The 19801-nt window shown below is 52.1% G+C and overlaps 1 protein-coding gene across 2 annotated transcripts in view; it reads left to right on the top strand.

Annotated features, from left to right (window-relative positions):
* Positions 1 to 19801, top strand: part of GNG7 (G protein subunit gamma 7) — a 39942-nt gene that overhangs the window by 14117 nt on the left and 6024 nt on the right. For both annotated transcript variants that reach the window (XR_015774635.1, XM_088067873.1), the window contains exon 3: positions 4699 to 4768. The gene's annotated coding sequence lies outside the window, so the exon portion shown is untranslated. The remainder of the gene's footprint in view (positions 1 to 4698; positions 4769 to 19801) is intronic.

Raw genomic sequence — 19801 nt, 5'->3', positions numbered from 1 at the left:
CCAGGGGGGTCCCAGGGGACACCGGGACAGGAGGGAACGGCCTGAGGGAGCTGCAGGTGGGAGAACAGCGGGAATTTCCTCATGGAAAAGGTGGCCAGGCCTTGGAATGGGCTGCCCAGGGAGGTTTGGAGTTGCAGGAATCCCTGGAGGTGTCCCGGGAATCCCTGGATGTGGCACTCGCAGCTGTGGGCTGGGGACAAGGTGGGCATTGGCCACAGAATTCCTGCAGCACAGAATTCCAGGGGTACAGAATTCCTGCAGAACAAAATTCCTGCAGAACAGAATTCCTGCAGCACAGAATTCCAGGGGCACAGAATTCCTGCAGCTCAGGATTCCAGGGGCACAAAATTCCTGCAGAACAGAATTCCTGCAGCACAGAATTCCAGGGGCACAGAATTCCAGGGGCACAAAATTCCTGCAGAACAGAATTCCTGCAGCACAGAATTCCAGGGGCACAGAATTCCTGCAGCTCAGAATTCCTGCAGCACAAAATTCCTGCAGCTCAGAATTCAGGGGGCACAGAATTCCAGGGGTACAGAATTCCAGGGGCACAAAATTCCTGCAGCTCAGAATTCCAGGGGCACAGAATTCCAGGGGCACAAAATTCCTGCAGCACAAAATTCCTGCAGAACAGAATTCCTGCAGCTCAGAATTCAGGGGGCACAGAATTCCAGGGGCACAGAATTCCAGGGGCACAGAATTCCTGCAGCACAAAATTCCTGCAGCTCAGAATTCCTGCAGCTCAGAATTCAGGGGGCACAGAATTCCAGGGGCACAGAATTCCTGCAGCCCAGAATTCCAGCCCAGAATTCCAGCCCGGAATTCCAGCCCAGAATTGCAGGCTGCCGGAACCAGGAGCCTGTGGAATATCGAGTTCCAAAGCTTTGCCCCGGGCCAGGGCTGGCAGGAAGGAGGGGGCAGAGCCGATTCCAGCGGGCTGAGCTCAGCCTTGTTTTCCCTGCCGGAGCCGGGATCCTGCAGGGCTGTAAACACCGGCAAAGCCAAGGATGGGATCGTGTCCCTCTGGAAAACTCCAGGCTTGTTTTTTCCCTTTGGTCTCGGTGTGGCTGCTGCCAGATCCCAAAGGAATTCTGGGGGCTCTGCAAGGCTCTAAAACCCAAATTTTACCATTTTTAGTGGCCTTGATTCGCTTTGAAAGGGAAAGTGAAAAGGGAGAAATCCAAACCAGCACAAAATTCCGAGGAAAACCGACAGAAATGGGGAATGGGTTGTGTTGTCACTGCAGGTTCTCTGAAGGGAAGGGATTTGTCCCCTTTATTGATGGATCTGCCGTGAATGGGTTCATTTTTCCTGGGAAAACAGCCTGGCTGAGGGGTTTGGGATGAGTTTGGGACGGTTTTGGGACGGGTTTGGGACGGGTTTGGGATGGGTTTGGGATGGGTTTGGGATGGTTTGGGATGGTTTGGGATTGGGTTTGGGTTTGGGTTTGGGTTTGGGATGGGTTTAGGATGGGTTTGGGATGGTTTAGGATGGATTTGGGATGGGTTTGGGACTGGGTTTGGGATGGGTTTGGGATTGGGTTTGGGACTGGGTTTGGGATTGGGTTTGGGATTGGGTTTAGGACAGGTTTGGGATTGGGTTTGGGATGGGTTTAGGATGGATTTGGGATGTGTTTGGGATGGTTTAGGATGGGTTTAGGATGGGTTTGGGATGGTTTGGGATGGGTTTGGGATTGGGTTTAGGATGGGTTTGGGATGGGTTTGGAGGTGGCTGGATTCGGTTTGTGTGCAGCTGATTCCAGCAGCAGCTTCACCTCCATGGAATGCTTTGGCTTGGAAAATCCCCCCCTCAAAGTCAGGATTGCAGCTGAAGGTTGGCTCTTTTCCCAAAATTCCCGGTGTTTTCCCTGCCCGTGGAAGCTCCCAGGTGTTCCCCCAGCCCCTGTTTGTTTATCAGCTCCGTTGTGTTGATGAATTCCCTGGAATTTCCGTCCTTTTGGGTCAATTTTGGGATTTTGAAGGGAATCCAGACTTCCCCAGCAGGAATGAGGATCCTGATGATCCAGGTGCTCTTTTCCATCCTCCCCATCCCAAATCCAGCTAAAGCCTCTCCAGAACCCCCAGGTGTTGTGGGAAACCCCCCTGGAGCAGCGGGAATGGCTGGAAGTGATTCCAGAGGCTTGGAGCAACCTGGGAAAGGCTGGAACTGGGTGGGCCCCAAAGCATTCCACGATTCCCTGATCCTCATTCCAAAGGCAATTCCAAACCTGGAGCTGTTCCAGGTGTTTGTGCCTTTATCTCCAATTCCTTTTTGTTCTTCCTGACCTGCCCCAAATTCCAGCTTTTTTTTTTTTCCCTCTTCTCACCTTCCTAATTCCACGGAGAGCTGGAATGTGAAATCTGTAAAAAAAAAATCCCTGTTTAAAGACAAAAACTGGGTTTAAAGACAAAACTCACCAACTTTAAACTGGGTTTAAAGACAAAACCCACCAAGTTTAAACTGGGTTTAAAGACAAAAACCCACCAACTTTAAACTGGGTTTAAAGACAAAACTCACCAACTTTAAACTGGGTTTAAAGACAAAACTCACCAACTTTAAACTGGGTTAAAAAAAAAAAACCACCAACTTTGAACTGGGTTTAAAAAAAAAACCCCAACTTTAAACTGGGTTTAAAGGCAAAAACCCACCAAGTTTAAACTGGGTTTAAAAACAAAAACTCACCAAGTTTAAACTGGGTTTAAAGGCAAAAACCCACCAAGTTTAAACTGGGTTTAAAAACAAAAACTCACCAAGTTTAAACTGGGTTTAAAGGCAAAAACCCACCAAGTTTAAACTGGGTTTAAAGACAAAAGCCCCCAACTTTAAACTGGTTTTAAAAACAAAACCCCACCAACTTTAAACTGGTTTTTTTTGGGCTGTTTCCCATCCCTGAATCCACAGGAGGAGGAGGAGGAGGAGGAGGAAGAGAGGAGCCCTGACCTGACCCCCAGCCCGGAATGACTGACGTGGATTTGACAGAAAAACAAAACCAAAACAACAACAACCAAAAAAAAAAACAACCAACCCCAACTGTTTGCGTCCAAGCAGCGAGCAGGGAAAACAACCAGCCTTGGATTTCAGCTCCGATGGATTCTTGGAATTCATCCCTGGCTTGGGGTTGAGCAATGTTTTACTGGGAAGGGGCCAGGGCAGCCTCGGACGTGAAGCACGAGGGGTTCCCAACAAAGTTTTGGGAGCTCTCCCAAGTTCAGCTCGTTCCTGCAGCCTGGGAACGAGGTTTTCCTGGAAATTCAACCTGCCAGGATGTGCTGAAGCGAGGCAGGCCGAGGGTTTCTGTGCTAAAACGTTACTGGAATGATGCAAATGCTGCTGGTTTTTTATGTTCCTCCTCAAAAAATTCATGTTTTTTTTAAATAGGGGAAATTCCTCCTCCTCCTCTTCGTGTTCTCCTCTGAAATGGGGGAAAATCTCTGGGTTTTTTTCATGTTTCACCCCAAAAATGGGGGAAGCACCTCTCCAAATCCTCATTCCCACCCAAAAATGGGGGAAACACCTCTCCAAATCCTCATTTCTTCCCAAAAATGGGGGAAACACCTCTCCAAATCCTCATTTCTTCCCAAAAATGGGGGAAACACCTCTCCAAATCCTCATTTCTTCCCAAAAATGGGGGAAACACCTCTCCAAATCCTCATTTCTTCCCAAAAATGGGGGAAACACCTCTCCAAATCCTCATTCCCACCCAAAAATGGGGGAAACACCTCTCCAAATCCTCATTCCCACCCAAAAATGGGGGAAACACCTCTCCAAATCCTCATTCCCACCCAAAAATGGGGGAAACACCTCTCCAAATCCTCATTCCCACCCAAAAATGGGGGAAACACCTCTCCAAATCCTTATTTCCTCCCAGAAGTTAGGGAAACAGCTCCTATTCTTCATGTTCTTCTCTAAAATGAGGGAAAATATCTTTTTTTTCATGTTTCACCCCAAAAATGGGGGAAACACCTCTCCAAATCCTCATTCTCACCCAAAAATGGGGCAAACACCTCTCCAAATCCTCATTCCCACCCAAAAATGGAGGAAAGAGCTCCTATTCTTCACATTTCCTCCCCAAAATGGGGCAAACATCTCTTCTTCTCCTCATTTTCCCTCCTAAATGGAGCAAACATCTCTCCCTGTCTCATTTTCCCTCCCAAAAAGGGCCAAACTCCTTCCTGTTCTGCACATTTCACCCCAAAAACGAGGCAAAAATCTTCTTTTCTTCACATTCCCCCCAAAAACGAGGCAAAAATCTTCTTTTCTTCACATTCCCCCCTAAAATGGGGGGAAAGTCTTTCTCTTTTTCATATTCCCCCCCAAAAAACGGGAATAAAAACCTCTCCTTGTCCTCATTCCCTTCCAAAAACGGGGGAAACGGCTCCTGTTCTTCACATTCCCCCCCAAAAATGGGGCAAACCCCTCTGCAGCGTCTCGTTCTCCTCAAAACGATACAAATTCTTCCTCTCCTTCATATTCCCCTCCAAAAATGGGATTTTTTCCTCATTTCCCCCCCCCCCAAAAAACCCTGGATTTAGACCCAAATATTTCCCTTTCGCTGGGATCTCTAAAAACGAAGAACGGTTTCCGCGGCTTCCCCGACGTTCTGATCTCGGATTCCCGATTTTCCGCTGGATAATCGGACATCGACGTCCAGCAGCGCCCAAAAATCCCAAATCCCTGAATTCCCCTTTTCCTTGGCAGGAGGAATCCAGGGAAATCGAGGAACCGCCGGGATCGGGGACGGAGGCCGGGACTGCTCTGCAGTAGGAAGGTGAGAGGAGAGCTCGGGATTTGTCTCCTTATTAATTAATTTCCTGTTAATTGCTTTGGTTTTTTTCTGGAAAAATGTCTGGATGAGGGGTGTGGAATTGGTTTGGAACGAGTTTGGAATTGGTTTGGAATTGGCTTGGAATTGGTCTGGAATTGGAATTGGTTTGGAATTGGATTGGAATGGGTTTGGAATGAGTTTGGAATTAGTTTGGAATTGGTTTGGAATTGGTTTGGAATTGGAATTGGTTTGGAATGAGTTTGGAATTGGTTTGGAATTGGTTTGGAATGAGTTTGGAATTGGAATTGGTTTGGAATTGGTTTGGAATTGGTTTGGAATGAGTTTGGAATTGGTTTGGAATTGGTTTGGAATGAGTTTGGAATTGGTTTGGAATTGGTTTGGAATTGGTTTGGAATTGGTTTGGAATTGGAATTGGTTTGGAATTGGTTTGGAATTGGTTTGGAATTGGAATTGGTTTGGAATGGGTTTGGAATTGGTTTGGAATTGGTTTGGAATGAGTTTGGAATTGGTTTGGAATTGGTTTGGAATTGGAATTGGTTTGGAATGAGTTTGGAATTGGTTTGGAATTGGTTTGGAATGAGTTTGGAATTGGAATTGGTTTGGAATGAGTTTGGAATTGGTTTGGAATTGGTTTGGAATGAGTTTGGAATTGGAATTGGTTTGGAATTGGTTTGGAATTGGTTTGGAATTGGAATTGGTTTGGAATTGGTTTGGAATTGGTTTGGAATGAGTTTGGAATTGGTTTGGAATGGGTTTGGAATTGGTTTGGAATTGGTTTGGAATGGGTTTGGAATTGGTTTGGAATTGGTTTGGAATTGGTTTGGAATGGGTTTGGAATTGGTTTGGAATTGGTTTGGAATGAGTTTGGAATTGGTTTGGAATTGGTTTGGAATGAGTTTGGAATTGGTTTGGAATTGGTTTGGAATGAGTTTGGAATGAGTTTGGAATTGGTTTGGATCCAGAGGTGCTGACTGTGGGTGCTGCTCGTTACGTTTGGGGCTGTTTGGGGTTATTTTGGGGTTGTTTTGTGTTGTTTTTGGGGTTGTTCGGGGTTGTTTGGGGTTGTTTTTGGAGTTGTGTTAAGGGTTGTGTTAGGGGTTGTTTGGAGTTACTTGGAGTTGTTTTTGGGGTTGTTTGGAGTTGTGTTAGGTTGTTTTTGGGGTCGTGTTTGGGGTTGTTTTTGGGGTTGTGTTAGGGGTTGGTTTTGGGGTTGTGTTAGGGGTTGGTTTTGGGGTTGTGTTAGGGGTTGGTTTTGGGGTTGTCTTTGGGGTTGTTTGGAGTTGTGAGGGATTGTGTTAGGAGCTGTGGTTGGGGTTGTGTTTGGGGTTGTTTTTGGGGTTGTTTTTGGGGTGATGTTTGGGGTTGTCAGGGATGGCTCCAGAGCTCCGCATTTCCAGAGCCGGGCTCTGGGAATTTTGTGGCCGATTTTGTGCATTTCGGGTGGAAAATCATTGCAAATCCCATTTATTTCTTGGAGAAATCCTGCATTTCCCTGGCTGCAGCTGCCGGTGCGGGCGGCAGAGGGCGCGCTCGGACCGCAGGGGGGGCGGCGCTGATTAATTTCTATGCAGATTCCGTAATTGAAGCGCTCTAATTAAAACTGGAGCCAGCAACGGAGCGCCGCGAGGCTCTGCCGGGCCACCGGGAGCGCTGGGACTTTCCTGGGATGAGGATGAGGATGAGGATGAAGCAAACACCTCTCCAACTCCTCATTCCCTCCCAAAAATTGAGGAAACAGCTCCTGTTTTTCACATTTTCCCCCCAAAAGGGGGCAAACATCTCTCCCTGTCTCATTTTACCCCTAAAAAGGAGCCAAACACCTTCCTGTTCTGCACATTTCACCCCAAAAACGAGGCAAAAATCTTCTCTAGGGAGGAGGACGAGGATGGGGATGGGGATGAGGAGGATGAAGATGAGGATGGGGATGAAGATGAGGATGGGGATGAAGATGAGGATGGCAATGAGCATGAGGACGAGGATGACAATGAAAATGAAGATGAGGATGGTGATGAGGATGATTAGAAGGGGAACGAGCATGGGGGTGGGGATGAGGATGAAGATGAGGATGAAGATGAAGATAGTGATGAGGATGATTAGAAGGGTGATGAGGATGGGGAAGGGGATGAGGATGACGATGAAGATGAAGATGAAGATAGTGATGAGGATGATTAGAAGGGTGATGAGGATGGGGAAGGGGATGAGGATGACGATGAAGATGAGGATGGGGATGGGGATGAAGAAGACGAGGATGGCGATGAGTGTGAGGACAAGGATGACAATGAAAATGAAGATGAGGATGAGGATGAGGATGAAGATGAGGGTGAGGATGATTAGAAGGGGGATGAGGATGGGGATGGGGATGAGGATGACGATGAAGATGAGGATGAAGACGAGGATGGCGATGAGCATGATGAGAAGGGGTACGAGGATGACGATGAAGATGAAGATGAGGACACATTTCCCCGCACTCTTCACCCCGAGCCGAGCTCTGACACCCCAAACCCAACCCCCCAAAAACAAAACCTCCCCAAAACAGAGAATCCCTGCCCGGCTACGGCAGCAGAGGGCAGCAGCAGACGGACGGACGGACGGACAGACAGACACACAGACAGACAGACAGACAGACAGGCAGACACACACACAGACAGACAGACAGACACACACACGGACGGACAGACAGACAGACACACAGACAGACGGACAGACAGACACACAGACAGGCAGACAGACACACACACGGACGGACGGACAGACAGACACACAGACAGACGGACAGACACACACACGGACGGACGGACAGACAGACACACGGATGGACAGACAGACACACAGACAGACAGACAGACACACAGACAGACGGACAGACAGACAGAGACACAGACAGACGGACAGACGGACAGACAGACAGACAGATGGATAGACAGACAGACGGACAGACAGACGGACAGACACACACACAGACGGACGGACAGACAGACACACAGACGGACGGACAGACAGACACACAGACAGACGGACGGACAGACAGACAGGCAGACAGACAGGCGGATAGACAGGCAGACACACAGACAGACAGGCAGACAGACAGGTAGACAGACAGGCGGACAGACAGACACACAGACAGGCGGATAGACAGGCAGACACACAGACACACAGACAGACAGACAGGTAGACAGACAGGCAGACAGACAGGCGGACAGACAGGCAGACACATGGATACACGGACAGACAGGCAGACTGACAGACACACAGACAGGCAGACAGACTGACAGACACAGACAGACACACAGACAGACAGACAGACTGACAGACACTGACAGACACTGACAGACACACAGACAGACAGACAGACTGACAGACACTGACAGACACACAGGCAGACAGACAGACTGACAGACACTGACAGACACACAGGCAGACAGACAGACTGACAGACACTGACAGACACACAGGCAGACAGACAGACTGACAGACACTGACAGACACACAGGCAGACAGACAGACTGACAGACACTGACAGACACACAGGCAGACAGACAGACTGACAGACACTGACAGACACAGACAGACAGACAGACAGACTGACAGACACAGACAGACACACAGGCAGACAGACTGACAGACACAGACAGACACACAGGCAGACAGACAGACTGACAGACACACAGACTGACAGACACACAGACAGACACACAGACAGACAGACAGACTGACAGACACACAGACTGACACTGACAGACACAGACAGACACACAGGCAGACACACAGACAGGCGGATAGACAGGCAGACACAGACAGACACACAGACAGACAGACAGACTGACAGACACACAGACAGACAGACACACAGACAGACAGACAGACGGATTCCTGCACCCTGAGCTAAGCACACACCCCCCCCCCCCATTACTCAAATCCCGGCCTCCCAAAATCCCCTCCCCCGTTGCCCTGATCCCGGAGCCGCCGCAGACCCCAAAATCCTGCCGGGGTTTTTTTGGGGGGGCCCTTCCAGCCGCACCTGGGGGATTTCTGGAATTCCTGGGTTTTTTTCCCACCTCTCCCCTCCCCTGAGTTTGGGCCTCAACAGCTGCCCAGATGTGCGGGGAGGAGAGAAAACGGGGCGGATAAAAGGAATTTTAGGCTCCTGTGCATTTTGGGAAGAGGGAAAATCGAGCAGATAAAAAACTTTCAGGTTCTTGTGTGTTTTGGGAGGAAAGAAAATGGAGCAGATAAAATCTTTTGGGTTTCTGTGCCTGTTGGGAAGAGGGAAAATTGGGGAGATAAAAAACTTTTGGATTTCTGTGCCTGTCGGGAGGAAAGAAAATCAATTAGAAAGAAAACTTTTAGGCTCCTGTGCCTGCTGGAAAGAAAAAATCAAGCAGATAAAAAAACTTCTGGCTTTTGGGAAGAGGGAAAATCAAGCAAATAAAAAATTTTTTAGGCTATTGTTCCTGCTGGAAAAAGAGAAAAATCAGACAAATAAAAACCTTTTGGGTTCCCGTTGGGAGGAGGAAAAACAGAGCAGATTAAAACTTTTTGGCTCTGTGCCTGCTGCTGGGCGCTGCTCAATCCTCTCCACGTGGATTTTCTACGCAGGCTGCACCCAATCCCTGGCGTTTTTTTGCTCCCTGAGCTGCAGAAATGAGATTTTCCTGGGAAGTGTCGGAGGCTGCAGGCAGCCAGCCCCGCACGGAGGTGCTGCCCTGCTCGGGGTCTGCCTGACTCATTCCCTGGGGGAGGTGGGGATGGATCATCGGGGATGATCCAGAGGCTTTGGAGCCGCCCGTGGCATTTGCGCTCTGTCCTTTTTGCGCACAGAAATTCAAAGAGCCTTTCAAGCCCCGTGACCGCGGAGTTGTTTGTGCTGCTCCGGCTGTTCCAGCATCCTGAATTTCCCAGGAATTCTCCTTCCAGACTGGTTCTGGCCCCGAAATCCGGCCCTGAAATCTCTCCCTAGAGTCTGGCCCTAAAGTCTGTGGAAAAAATCCCTCCCTAAAATCTCTCCTTGAAATCCATAAATTCTCCCCAAAAGCTGTCCCTGAAACATCTCCATCTCCCCAGATCCTGTCCCTAAATCCCGTTCCTGAGGCCTCACCCCGAATCCTGTGCCTGGATTCTGTCCCTAAATCCTCTCCCCGGATCCTGTCCTTAAAACCTGTCCCTGGATCCTGTCCCCAAATCCCATTTCCAAATCCCATCCCTCCTGCCTCTCCCGGATCCCGTCTCCAGATCCTGTCCTGGATCCTGTCCCCAGTTCCCATCCCCAGTTCCTGTCCCCAGATGCTGTCCCTGGATCCTGTCCCTGCCTCCTCTCCTGTCTCCTGTCCCGGATCCTGTCCCCAGATCCCATCCCCAGATCCTCTCCCAGATCCCATCCCCACATCCCATCCCCAGATCCCATCCCCAGATCCTCTCCCAGATCCCATCCCTGGATCCCATCCCCGGATCCCATCCCTGGATCCCATCCCCACATCCCATCCCCAGATCCCATCCCCAGATCCTCTCCCATATCCCATCCCCACATCCCATCCCCAGATCCCATCCCCAGATCCTCTCCCAGATCCCATCCCCAGATCCTCTCCCAGATCCCATCCCCAGATCCCATCCCCAGATCCTCTCCCAGATCCCATCCCTGGATCCCATCCCCGGATCCCATCCCTGGATCCCATCCCCAGATCCCATCCCCAGATCCCATCCCCGGATCCCATCCCCGGATCCCATCCCCAGATCCTCTCCCAGATCCCATCCCTGGATCCCATCCCCACATCCCATCCCCACATCCCATCCCTGGATCCCATCCCCAGATCCCGTCCCTGTCTCCTCTCCCAGATCCCATCCCTGGATCCCATCCCTGGATCCCATCCCCACATCCCATCCCTGTCTCCTCTCCCAGATCCCATCCACAGATCCCGTCCCTGTCTCCTCTCCCAGATCCCATCCCCGGATCCCATCCCCAGATCCCATCCCCAGATCCCATCCCCGGATCCCATCCCCACATCCCATCCCCAGATCCCATCCCCAGATCCCATCCCCACATCCCATCCCCAGATCCCATCCCCACATCCCATCCCCGGATCCCATCCCCAGATCCCATCCCCAGATCCCGTCCCTGTCTCCTCTCCCAGATCCCGTCCCGTTCCAGCCTCCCAGAGCTCACGAGGAGCTGAGTGGCGGCTCCTGAGCTGCCCCTGTTTTTGGGAGGGAATGAGGAGAGGAAGGAATGCTTTCCCTATTTTTTGGAGGGAATGAGGAAAGGGAGAGGAGTTTTCCCTATTTTTGGGGGGAATGAGGAGAGGGAGAAATATTTTCCCTATTTTTTGGAGGGGAATGAAGATCACCCCAGCTGCTTTTCCAAACCTCTTCTTCCCAAACCTGCCCTGCTGCTCCTCCTTTCCTTTGGAATTCTGCAGGGAAAGTGGAGAACACCCAAAAAACCTGGGAATTTTGGAGGTCTCTGAGGAAGCTTTTCCTTTCTCCCGCATTCCCACGCTCGGATTGATGAGCACCGAGAGTTTGCAGGATCAAATCCTGCGTTTTTCCATGCCCTAAATACCACTGGGAGATGGGAATTTGGGATTTTGGGAAGCTCAACATTCCCACCGTGCCCAAACCCCAACACAGGGAATTTTGATGCTGTCCTGGATCCCGTTAAAAACAGGATTTGCTCAGAAATCCAGGGATTTTTAGGATTGGATTGTCCCAGGGACCCCATGGGGAAATTTTGGAGCAGTTGAGGAGGGAAAATTTTCCATGATTTTTTAGTAAAAATTTATTTCCAGGAAAATCTTTATCCTCAGAGCCCAAACACACGGAACAAGCCAGAATTCCCAAGCTTTTGCCCCTTCCCTCTTGGATGTTGCTTTCCCTTCCTGGGAGAGTTGACACCTCTTTGTTTTCCCAGGTTTTGGGGGAATTCGGGCTCCGTTTTCCCCTGGGAAAAAGCCTTGGAATGTTTTGATCCGGGTGCACATCTGGGAAAGGCATCACAGGCTGGGAACGGCTCCAGCCAGAGTTCCCAGCCCCGATTTTGGGATTTTGGGAGATTCCCAGAGCAGCTGTGGCTGCTCCTGGATCCCTGGAAGTGCAGAGGCCGCATTGGAGCAGCCCAGGATGGTGGGAATTGTCCGGGATGATCCTTAAACCCCTCCCAGATCCAAGAATTCCATGGTTTCCTATAAACCAGGGGTCCCTACGGAGCTGGGAGCTGATCCCAGAGCTCCCCTTTCCAGCTCCAGATGTTTTCCAGCTGTCGGATGGGAAGAGCAGCTGTTCCCGCTGGATTTTTGGGATGAGGCTCCGGGCTGGAATGGGAACACGGAGCTGCTCCGGGATCCTCATTCCCTAAAAAAGGGCCCTGCTGGAATCAGGGCCCGGTTCATTCCCAGCTCATTCCCAGCTCATTCCAGTTCTGGAATGGGAACACCGAGCTGCTCTGGGATCCTCATTCCCTACAGAAGGGCCCAGCTCATTCCCGGCTCATTCCCGGCTCATTCCCAGTTCATTCACCGTTCATTCCCATTCTGAAATGGGAACACGGAGCTGTTCCAGGATCCACATTCCCTACAAAAAGCCCTGCTGGAATCAGGACCCGGTTCATTCCCGTGGAGCCCTCCGGGATCCTCATTCCCTACAAAAAGCCCTGCTGGAATCAGGACCCGGTTCATTCCCGTGGAGCCCTCCGGGATCCTCATTCCCTACAAAAAGCCCTGCTGGAATCAGGGCCCGGCTCATTCCCATTCTGGAATGGGGACACGGAGCCCCCTGGGATGTTCATTCCCTACAAAGCCCCTGCTGGAATCAGGGCCCGGCTCATTCCCGGCTCATTCCCGGCTCATTCCCGGCTCATTCCCGTTCCCTGACCTTTGGGCACCGCTCCTCCTCCTCCTCCCATCCCCATCCCGTGACTTTCCCATCCCATCCCAGCTTTGTTTCGGGATCTCCGGGCGGTGCCAAATCCCCCCCTCCATCACCCCCGGCCCCATCCAGAGCGGGATGAGCGCATGGATCGGGATCCCGATGATTCCTCATCCACCAAACCCCGTGACCGCCGCTTGTTTTCCCGCAAAACCGCGTTTTTTTGGGAAAATGCGATGAGTGTGGGATCACGGGATGAGCGAGGGGAGGGAGCTGAAGGCGCCGCTCCAAGCCTGAGCTCAGGGCTGGGAATGCTGCCAGAGGGGCCGGCAGGGCTAAAAAAGGGAATTTTCCTTTGGAAAAGAATGGGATGAGGAGAGGGAGGAACGTGAGGGAGCGGCCTCGGGGTCACGGGAAAACCTCGGCGGTTAAATTTGGAAATTTATCTGCTGCAGGTTGGGGAAAAACAGGGATAGGGAAAGAGGTGGAATTCCTGGAGAGGTTTTGGAGTGAGCTCATTACGGGGATTTGCAGGATACAGGGAATGGCTTCCCACTGGAAAAGGGAACTTTTTTTTTCCACTGGAAAAGGGGAGTTTTGAGGGGGATTTGGGAAGGGATTCCTGCCCGTGAGGGTGGGGAGAGGATGGGACGGAATTCCCGGAGAAGCTGCGGGAATCAGCGGGGTCAAAATCCCGTGGGATAACCCCGGGATCACATTTAGGGTCAGTGGGGTTTGGGATGCACAAATCCCATGGGATAACCCCGGGATCACATTTAGGGTCAGTGGGGTTTGGGATGCACAAATCCCATGGGATAACCCCGGGATCACATTTAGGGTCAGTGGGGTTTGGGATGCACAAATCCCATGGGATAACCCCGGGATCACATTTAGGGTCAGTGGGGTTTGGGATGCACAAATCCCATGGGATAACCCCGGGATCACATTTAGGGTCAGTGGGGTTTGGGATGGGGGCTTTTCCTGGTGAAAAATGGGATTTAAAGCACAGGGAAAAACTTTGCAAATCTCCCCCAGGGACCTGGAAAAGCGAATTCCAATTTTTTTTGGGATTTGGGAGGTGGAAGATGTTCTGCCCTTGCAGGTTTTTTGTTTTTTAAATTGGATTTGTTTTTATTGGGAGAGCTAAAAATAAACTCTGGAATGTGCTCCGGTGACTCAGGGCACGGAGCTGGAATTGCCCTGGCAGAGCTGCCAGGAATCCCCACCCAGCTGTTCCCGGGAAATCGGGGAGCAGGGAATTCCAGCCGGGAACGGCAGGGATGGAAAACGGGAGGAATTCCTGAGAGGACTTCAGGTTTTCCTGGAAAAATGGGAGGAATTCCTTAGGGGACTTCAGGTTTTCCTGGGAAAAGGGGGAATTTCTTGAGAGTGCTTCAGGCTGCTCTGGATCAAGGGATGAATTCCTGGGGACTTCAGGTTTTCCTGAAAAAAAGGGGGGATTTCTTGGGAATTTCTTCAGGCTGCAGTGGATCGAGGGGTGAATTCCTGGGGGCTTCAGGTTTCCCTGGAAAAAAAGGGGGAATTCCTTAGGGGACTTCAGGTTTTCCTGGGAAAAAGGGGGGAATTTCTTGGGAATGCTTCAGACTGCTCTGGATCAAGGGATGAATTCCTGGGGACTTCAGGCTTCCCTGGAAAAAAGGGGGGGGGATTCGGGAACTTTAGGTTTTCCTGGAAAAAAATGAGGGAATTTCTTGGGAATGTTTCAAACTGCTTTGGATCAAGGGAGGTTTTAGAGCTTTTAGGGAGTTTTCCCTACGATTTCCTCTGCTCCCACGCCACCAAAATCCGGAGATCTGAAAGGAGGGGAGGGAAAAAAAAGAAAATCCCAAAAAAACCCAAAGTCAGGGAATAAAAACTTTCTGCAGTCAGGGAAAAATCCAATCAATGGCTCATTGAGGCTGCTCAGGAAGCGCCGCGGGAAAACGGAGCCGCCTTTGTTCCCTCCCGGACAAGGAGGCTCGCTCTGATCCCAAAATCCATGAGTTCATCCCAAAAAACGGGAGCTCGCTCTGGGATGGGGATCCCGGCTCGCTCTGATCCCAAAATCCATGAGTTCATCCCAAAAAACGGGAGCTCGCTCTGGGATGGGGATCCCGGCTCCCCCGGCTCGCTCCCCCCGCTTCTCCTGGCTCCCGGCCCCGCTCCAGCCCTGAATTCCCGAATCCCGGGGGGATTGGAGATCCTCCAGCCCTGAATTCCTGAATTCCAAGGGGATTGGAGATCCTCCAGCCCTGAATTCCTGAATTCCAAGGGGATTGGAGATCCTCCAGCCCTGAATTCCCGAATCCCGAGGGGATTTGAGACCCTGGGACTGCTCCATTCCCGAATTCCCGAATCCCGGGGGGTTTGGAGACCCTGGGACTGCCCCATTCCCGAATTCCCAAATCCTGATGGGACTGGGGACCCTGGGGCTGCTCCATCCCTGAATTCCCGAATCCCAAGGGGATTGGAGATCCTCCAGCCCTGAATTCCCGAATCCTGGTGGGATTGGAGATCCTCCAGCCCTGAATTCCCAAATCCTGGTGGGATTGGAGATCCTCCAGCCCTGAATTCCCAAATCCTGGTGGGATTGGAGATCCTCCATCCCTGAATTCCCGAATTCCAAGGGGATTTGAGATCCTCCAGCCCTGAATTCCCGAATTCCAAGGGGATTGGAGATCCTCCAGCCCTGAATTCCCGAATCCCGAGGGGATTTGAGATCCTCCAGCCCTGAATTCCCGAATTCCAAGGGGATTGGAGATCCTCCAGCCCTGAATTCCCGAATCCCGAGGGGATTTGGGACCCTCCAGCTGCTCCATCCCTGAATCCCGGTGTGTTTGGAGTCCCTGGGGCCGCTCCATTCCCGAATTCCCAAATCCCGGCGGGTTTGGGGTTTTTTGCAGCTCCCTGGAATGGGTGCCAGGCTGCTCTTTAAATTAATTAAAACCATTTTATTATTGATTAATTTGATTTGATTAAGGCCGAGTTCCAGGAGTTCATCCCTGAATCCCAAATCCCATCACATCCATGAGCCCCGATCCCACATTTTTTTGGGGTGGGGAGAGGGGAAAGGAAGAGAAAAGCAGCGAAACTGCGGTCCTGGAAGGGTAAATTTAGCCCTGTGGGGGTAATTGGGGTCCTGGAAGGGTAAATTTGGCCCTGTGGGGGTAATTGGGGTCCTGGAAGGGTAAATTTAGCCCCGTGGGGGTAATTGGGGTCCTGGAAGGGTAAATTTGGCCCTGTGAGGGTAATTGGGGTCCTGGAAGAGAAAGAGGATCCTCAGGGAATTAATGGGGTCCTGGAAGGGTAACTGCGGCCCTGGGAAGGGTAAAGAGAGTCCTGGAAGGGTAAAGAGGGTTCTCAAGGAATATATGCGGCCCTGGAAAAGGTAAATGAGGTGTAAATTGTGTCCTGGAAGGGTAAAGAGGGATTTTCAGAGAATAAATGGGGTCCTGGAAGGGTAAATGGGGACCTGAGGGGTAAATGAAGTCCTGGAAGGGTAGAGAGGGTCCTGAGGGATAAATGGGGTCCTGGAAGGGTAGAGAGGGTCCTGGAAGGGTAGAGAGGGTCCTGAGGGGTAAATGGGGTCCTGGAAGGGTAGAGAGGGTCCTGGAAGGGTAGAGAGGGTCCTGAGGGGTAAATGGGGTCCTGGAAGGGTAGAGAGAGTCCTGGAAGGGTAGAGAGGGTCCTGAGGGGTAAATGGGGTCCTGGAAGGGTAGAGAGGGTCCTGAGGGGTAAATGGGGTCCTGGAAGGGTAGAGAGGGTCCTGAGGGGTAAATGGGGTCCTGGAAGGGTAGAGAGGGTCCTGAGGAGAAAATGGAGTCCTGGAAGGGTGAATGTTGCCCAGACTCTCGGTGTCGGAGGAGTGGCAGCTCTCAGCTATGAGAGGAATGGGAAGAATTCCCGGAGGAGCTCGGGATCAGCGCATTTTTCCGCGCTGGCGTCAGCGCAGGTGGCACCGCGGGATGAACCGGAGCGGGATCCGGGCCAGGGCTGAGCCCTCAGGCCCCGACAGGCCCGGCCGGTTTCAGCCTCCTCACCCCCATCCCCAGGCCACGTTTGGGTTGGAAAAGGAGAGGGAAAAAGGAGGGAAAGGTTTGGGTGAAATGAGAAAAAGGCTGGGAAAGGTTTGGGTAAAATGAGGGAAAAGGAGGAAAAGGTGTGGGTGAAACAGAGGAAAAGGAGGGAAAGGTTTGGGTGAAATGAGGAAAAGGAGGGAAAGGTTTGGGTGAAATGAGGAAAAGGAAAGGAAAGGTTTGGGTGAAATGAGGAAAAGGAGGGAAAGGTTTGGGTGAAATGAGGAAAAGGAGGGAAAGGTTTGGGTGAAATGAGGGAAAGGAAAGGAAAGGTTTGGGTGAAATGAGGGAAAAAGCAGGGAAAGGTTTGGGTGAAATGAGAAAAAGGCTGGGAAAGGTTTGGGTGAGATGAAGGAAAAGGGAGGAAAAAATTTGGGTGAAATGAGGGAAAAGGGAAGGAAAGGTTTGGGTAAAATGAGGGGAAAAGGAGGAAAAGGTTTGGGTGAAATGAGGAAAAGGGAAGGAAAGGTTTGGGTAAAATGAGGGGAAAAGGAAGGAAAGGTTTGGGTGAGCTGAAGGAAAAGGAAAGGTTTGGGTGAAATGACGGAGAAAGGATCAAAGTTCTTGATCCATCCCAGCCGGGAAGAAATCCACCAAGGAATCCATAAATAAACGGATGAAAGGGCAGAGGCTGCTCGGAGCCAGCCGGATCCGTGATGGGAGAGGAGGAGGAGGAGGAGGAGGAGGAGGAGCCGAGCCCGGAGCCGCTGCTGAGTCACGGCTCGGCAGAGCCAGCGCTGCTGTCACGGCTCTGTCACGGCTCTGTCACCGCTCTGTCACCGCTCTGTCACCGTCACCGCTCCGTCACCGCTCCCTTTTTCCCAGGAAAACAGCCCAAATGGGGATTTTGGCCGGGAACAGAGCGGCTCCGTGCGCTCCCATCACCTCGTGGCTCACCCCGGCACAGCCGCAGCTCCACCCGCCGCATTCCTGGGAATGGCAGCGGATTTGAGCCTGGAAATTCAGGGATGCAACGAGAGACTCCTGCTGAGTCAGGACGTGGATCCAGTTTTTAGTCCAGAATATCCAAGTGGGTTTAAAACACCAAATCCTGCTGATTCCAGGGGTGCTCCCGCAGCCAGACCCTCCCTGGGATGCGTTTGCATCATTCCCAAACATCCCCGGCTGCATTTCCCAACCTCCCTCCCAGCTCTTTGTGTCCTTGGCCTCGGGATGATCCCTCCCTGCCCCTGTCTTGGTGTTCCCTGAATTTTTTATCGATTCCCCGCGGTTTTAGCGCCGTTTTCCAGCCGCTGGGAAATCTTCCTGTGAGCGTTCCCTGGGCTGGGATCTGCCGGAGGAACAGGGAGAAGTGCCCGGCAGTGATTTCATCCCTCCTGGAACAGCTCCCGGACACAGCGTGAGGAGCGACGCCATTCCCGAAAATCCGATTGTCCCGGGATGGGCCGGGAAAGGCCTCGGGAGGTGCCGCAGCAGGAATTGGGGAAGATTTGTTTGTGCTGAGCGAGGGCTGGGGTGACTCAGGGAAAGGAGAGCGGGGCTGTGCTGAGTCACGGAGCGAATCCAGGGAAGGGAAAAGCTCCAGCAGCAGCTGCGGGTGGGGCCGGGCCGAATTCCCGAGGTTTTCCCCCCTGGCAGGAAGGAATTCTGGCTCTGGGGGGCTGTTTCTTCACTTGTGGAGGATGTGCAGGAGAGCTGCGTGTCCCTGCTGTGCTTCCTGCCCGGGCCTGGCTGCCACCGTCACCTCCCGGCCCTTTCCCAAACATCCGTTTCCTTAAAAATGGGCAAAGGGACGATGGAGATGGACCCAAATCCAGAGCACAGCTGGATCCAGATCCAGGGCACAGCTGGATCCAAAGAGAGCACAGCTGGATCCAGATCCAGGGCACAGCTGGATCCAAAGAGAGCACAGCTGGATCCAGATCCAGGGCACAGCTGGATCCAAAGAGAGCACAGCTGGATCCAAATCCAGGGCACAGCTGGATCCAAAGAGAGCACAGCTGGATCCAAATCCAGGGCACAGCTGGGTCCAAAGAGAGCACAGCTAGATCCAAATCCAGGGCACAGCTGGATCCAAAGGCAGGGCACAGCTGGATCCAAATCCAGGGCACAGCTGGATCCAGAGGGAGCACAGCTGGATCCAAATCCAGGGCACAGCTGGATCCAAATCCAGGGCACAGCTGGATCCAGAGGGAGCACAGCTGGATCCAAAGCTGCATCACCCACATCTGGCTCCTCTCCTGCCTGCCCCGGGGCTGCTCCCGCGTCCCCCCGGTGCCGAGGGACGTCTCCAGGGGTTGTTTTGGCTTTCCCAGCTCGCAGCCAGAGCCGAGCACGGGGAGGCTCCTGGGGCCGCTCCGGTTATCGGCACACAGGGTTCAGAGTTCACCCTGGGACCCAGGGAACCAGGAGGAACCGGGACTGGCAGGGGGTCGGGTCCTGCTGTGGGATCTGGGATTGGGAGGGATTCAGATCCCTGTGGAATTTGGGACTGGGAGGGATTCAGATCCCTGGGGAATCTGGGATTGGGAGGGATTCAGATCCCTGGGGAATCTGGGATTGGGAGGGATTCAGATCCCTGTGGAATTTGGGACTGGGAGGGATTCAGATCCCTGGGGAATCTGGGATTGGGAGGGATTCAGATCCCTGGGGAATCTGGGATTGGGAGGGATTCAGATCCCTGGGGAATCTGGGATTGGGAGGGATTCAGATCCCTGGGGAATCTGGGATTGGGAGGGATTCAGATCCCTGGGGAATCTGGGATTGGGAGGGATTCAGATCCCTGGGGAATCTGGGACAGGGAACAATGTCGATCCCACAGTGGAACCAGTGGAATTTGGGACTGGGAGCAATGCAGATCCCACTGTGGAACTCAGCACCGACTGCTGCTCCTCGCTGCTCTGGGGAGAGGGGAAAGGCCCTGCTGGGAAGAGGAAAACAGGAATTCCCTGGAATCCTGGGAGCTGCAGAGCTCCTGAAACTCCGTGAAACCATAAACCAGGGAGGAGAACATCTCCACCCTGCCAGGGATTTTTAGGATACTCATTTAACAATTCCTGCCTGGATCAGGACCCTCTCCATGCTGTCCTTCCTTCAGCCAGCCTGGGATCCTCAGGAAGCTGCA

Source organism: Pseudopodoces humilis, chromosome 28, assembly GCF_049639895.1.
Source record: "Pseudopodoces humilis isolate 2021_Gansu_Grassland_sample_001 chromosome 28, ASM4963989v1, whole genome shotgun sequence".
NCBI classification, from domain to species: Eukaryota; Metazoa; Chordata; class Aves; order Passeriformes; family Paridae; genus Pseudopodoces; species Pseudopodoces humilis.
Note: the sequence above shows the minus strand (reverse complement) of the source record. Positions and strands in the feature narration are given on the sequence as shown.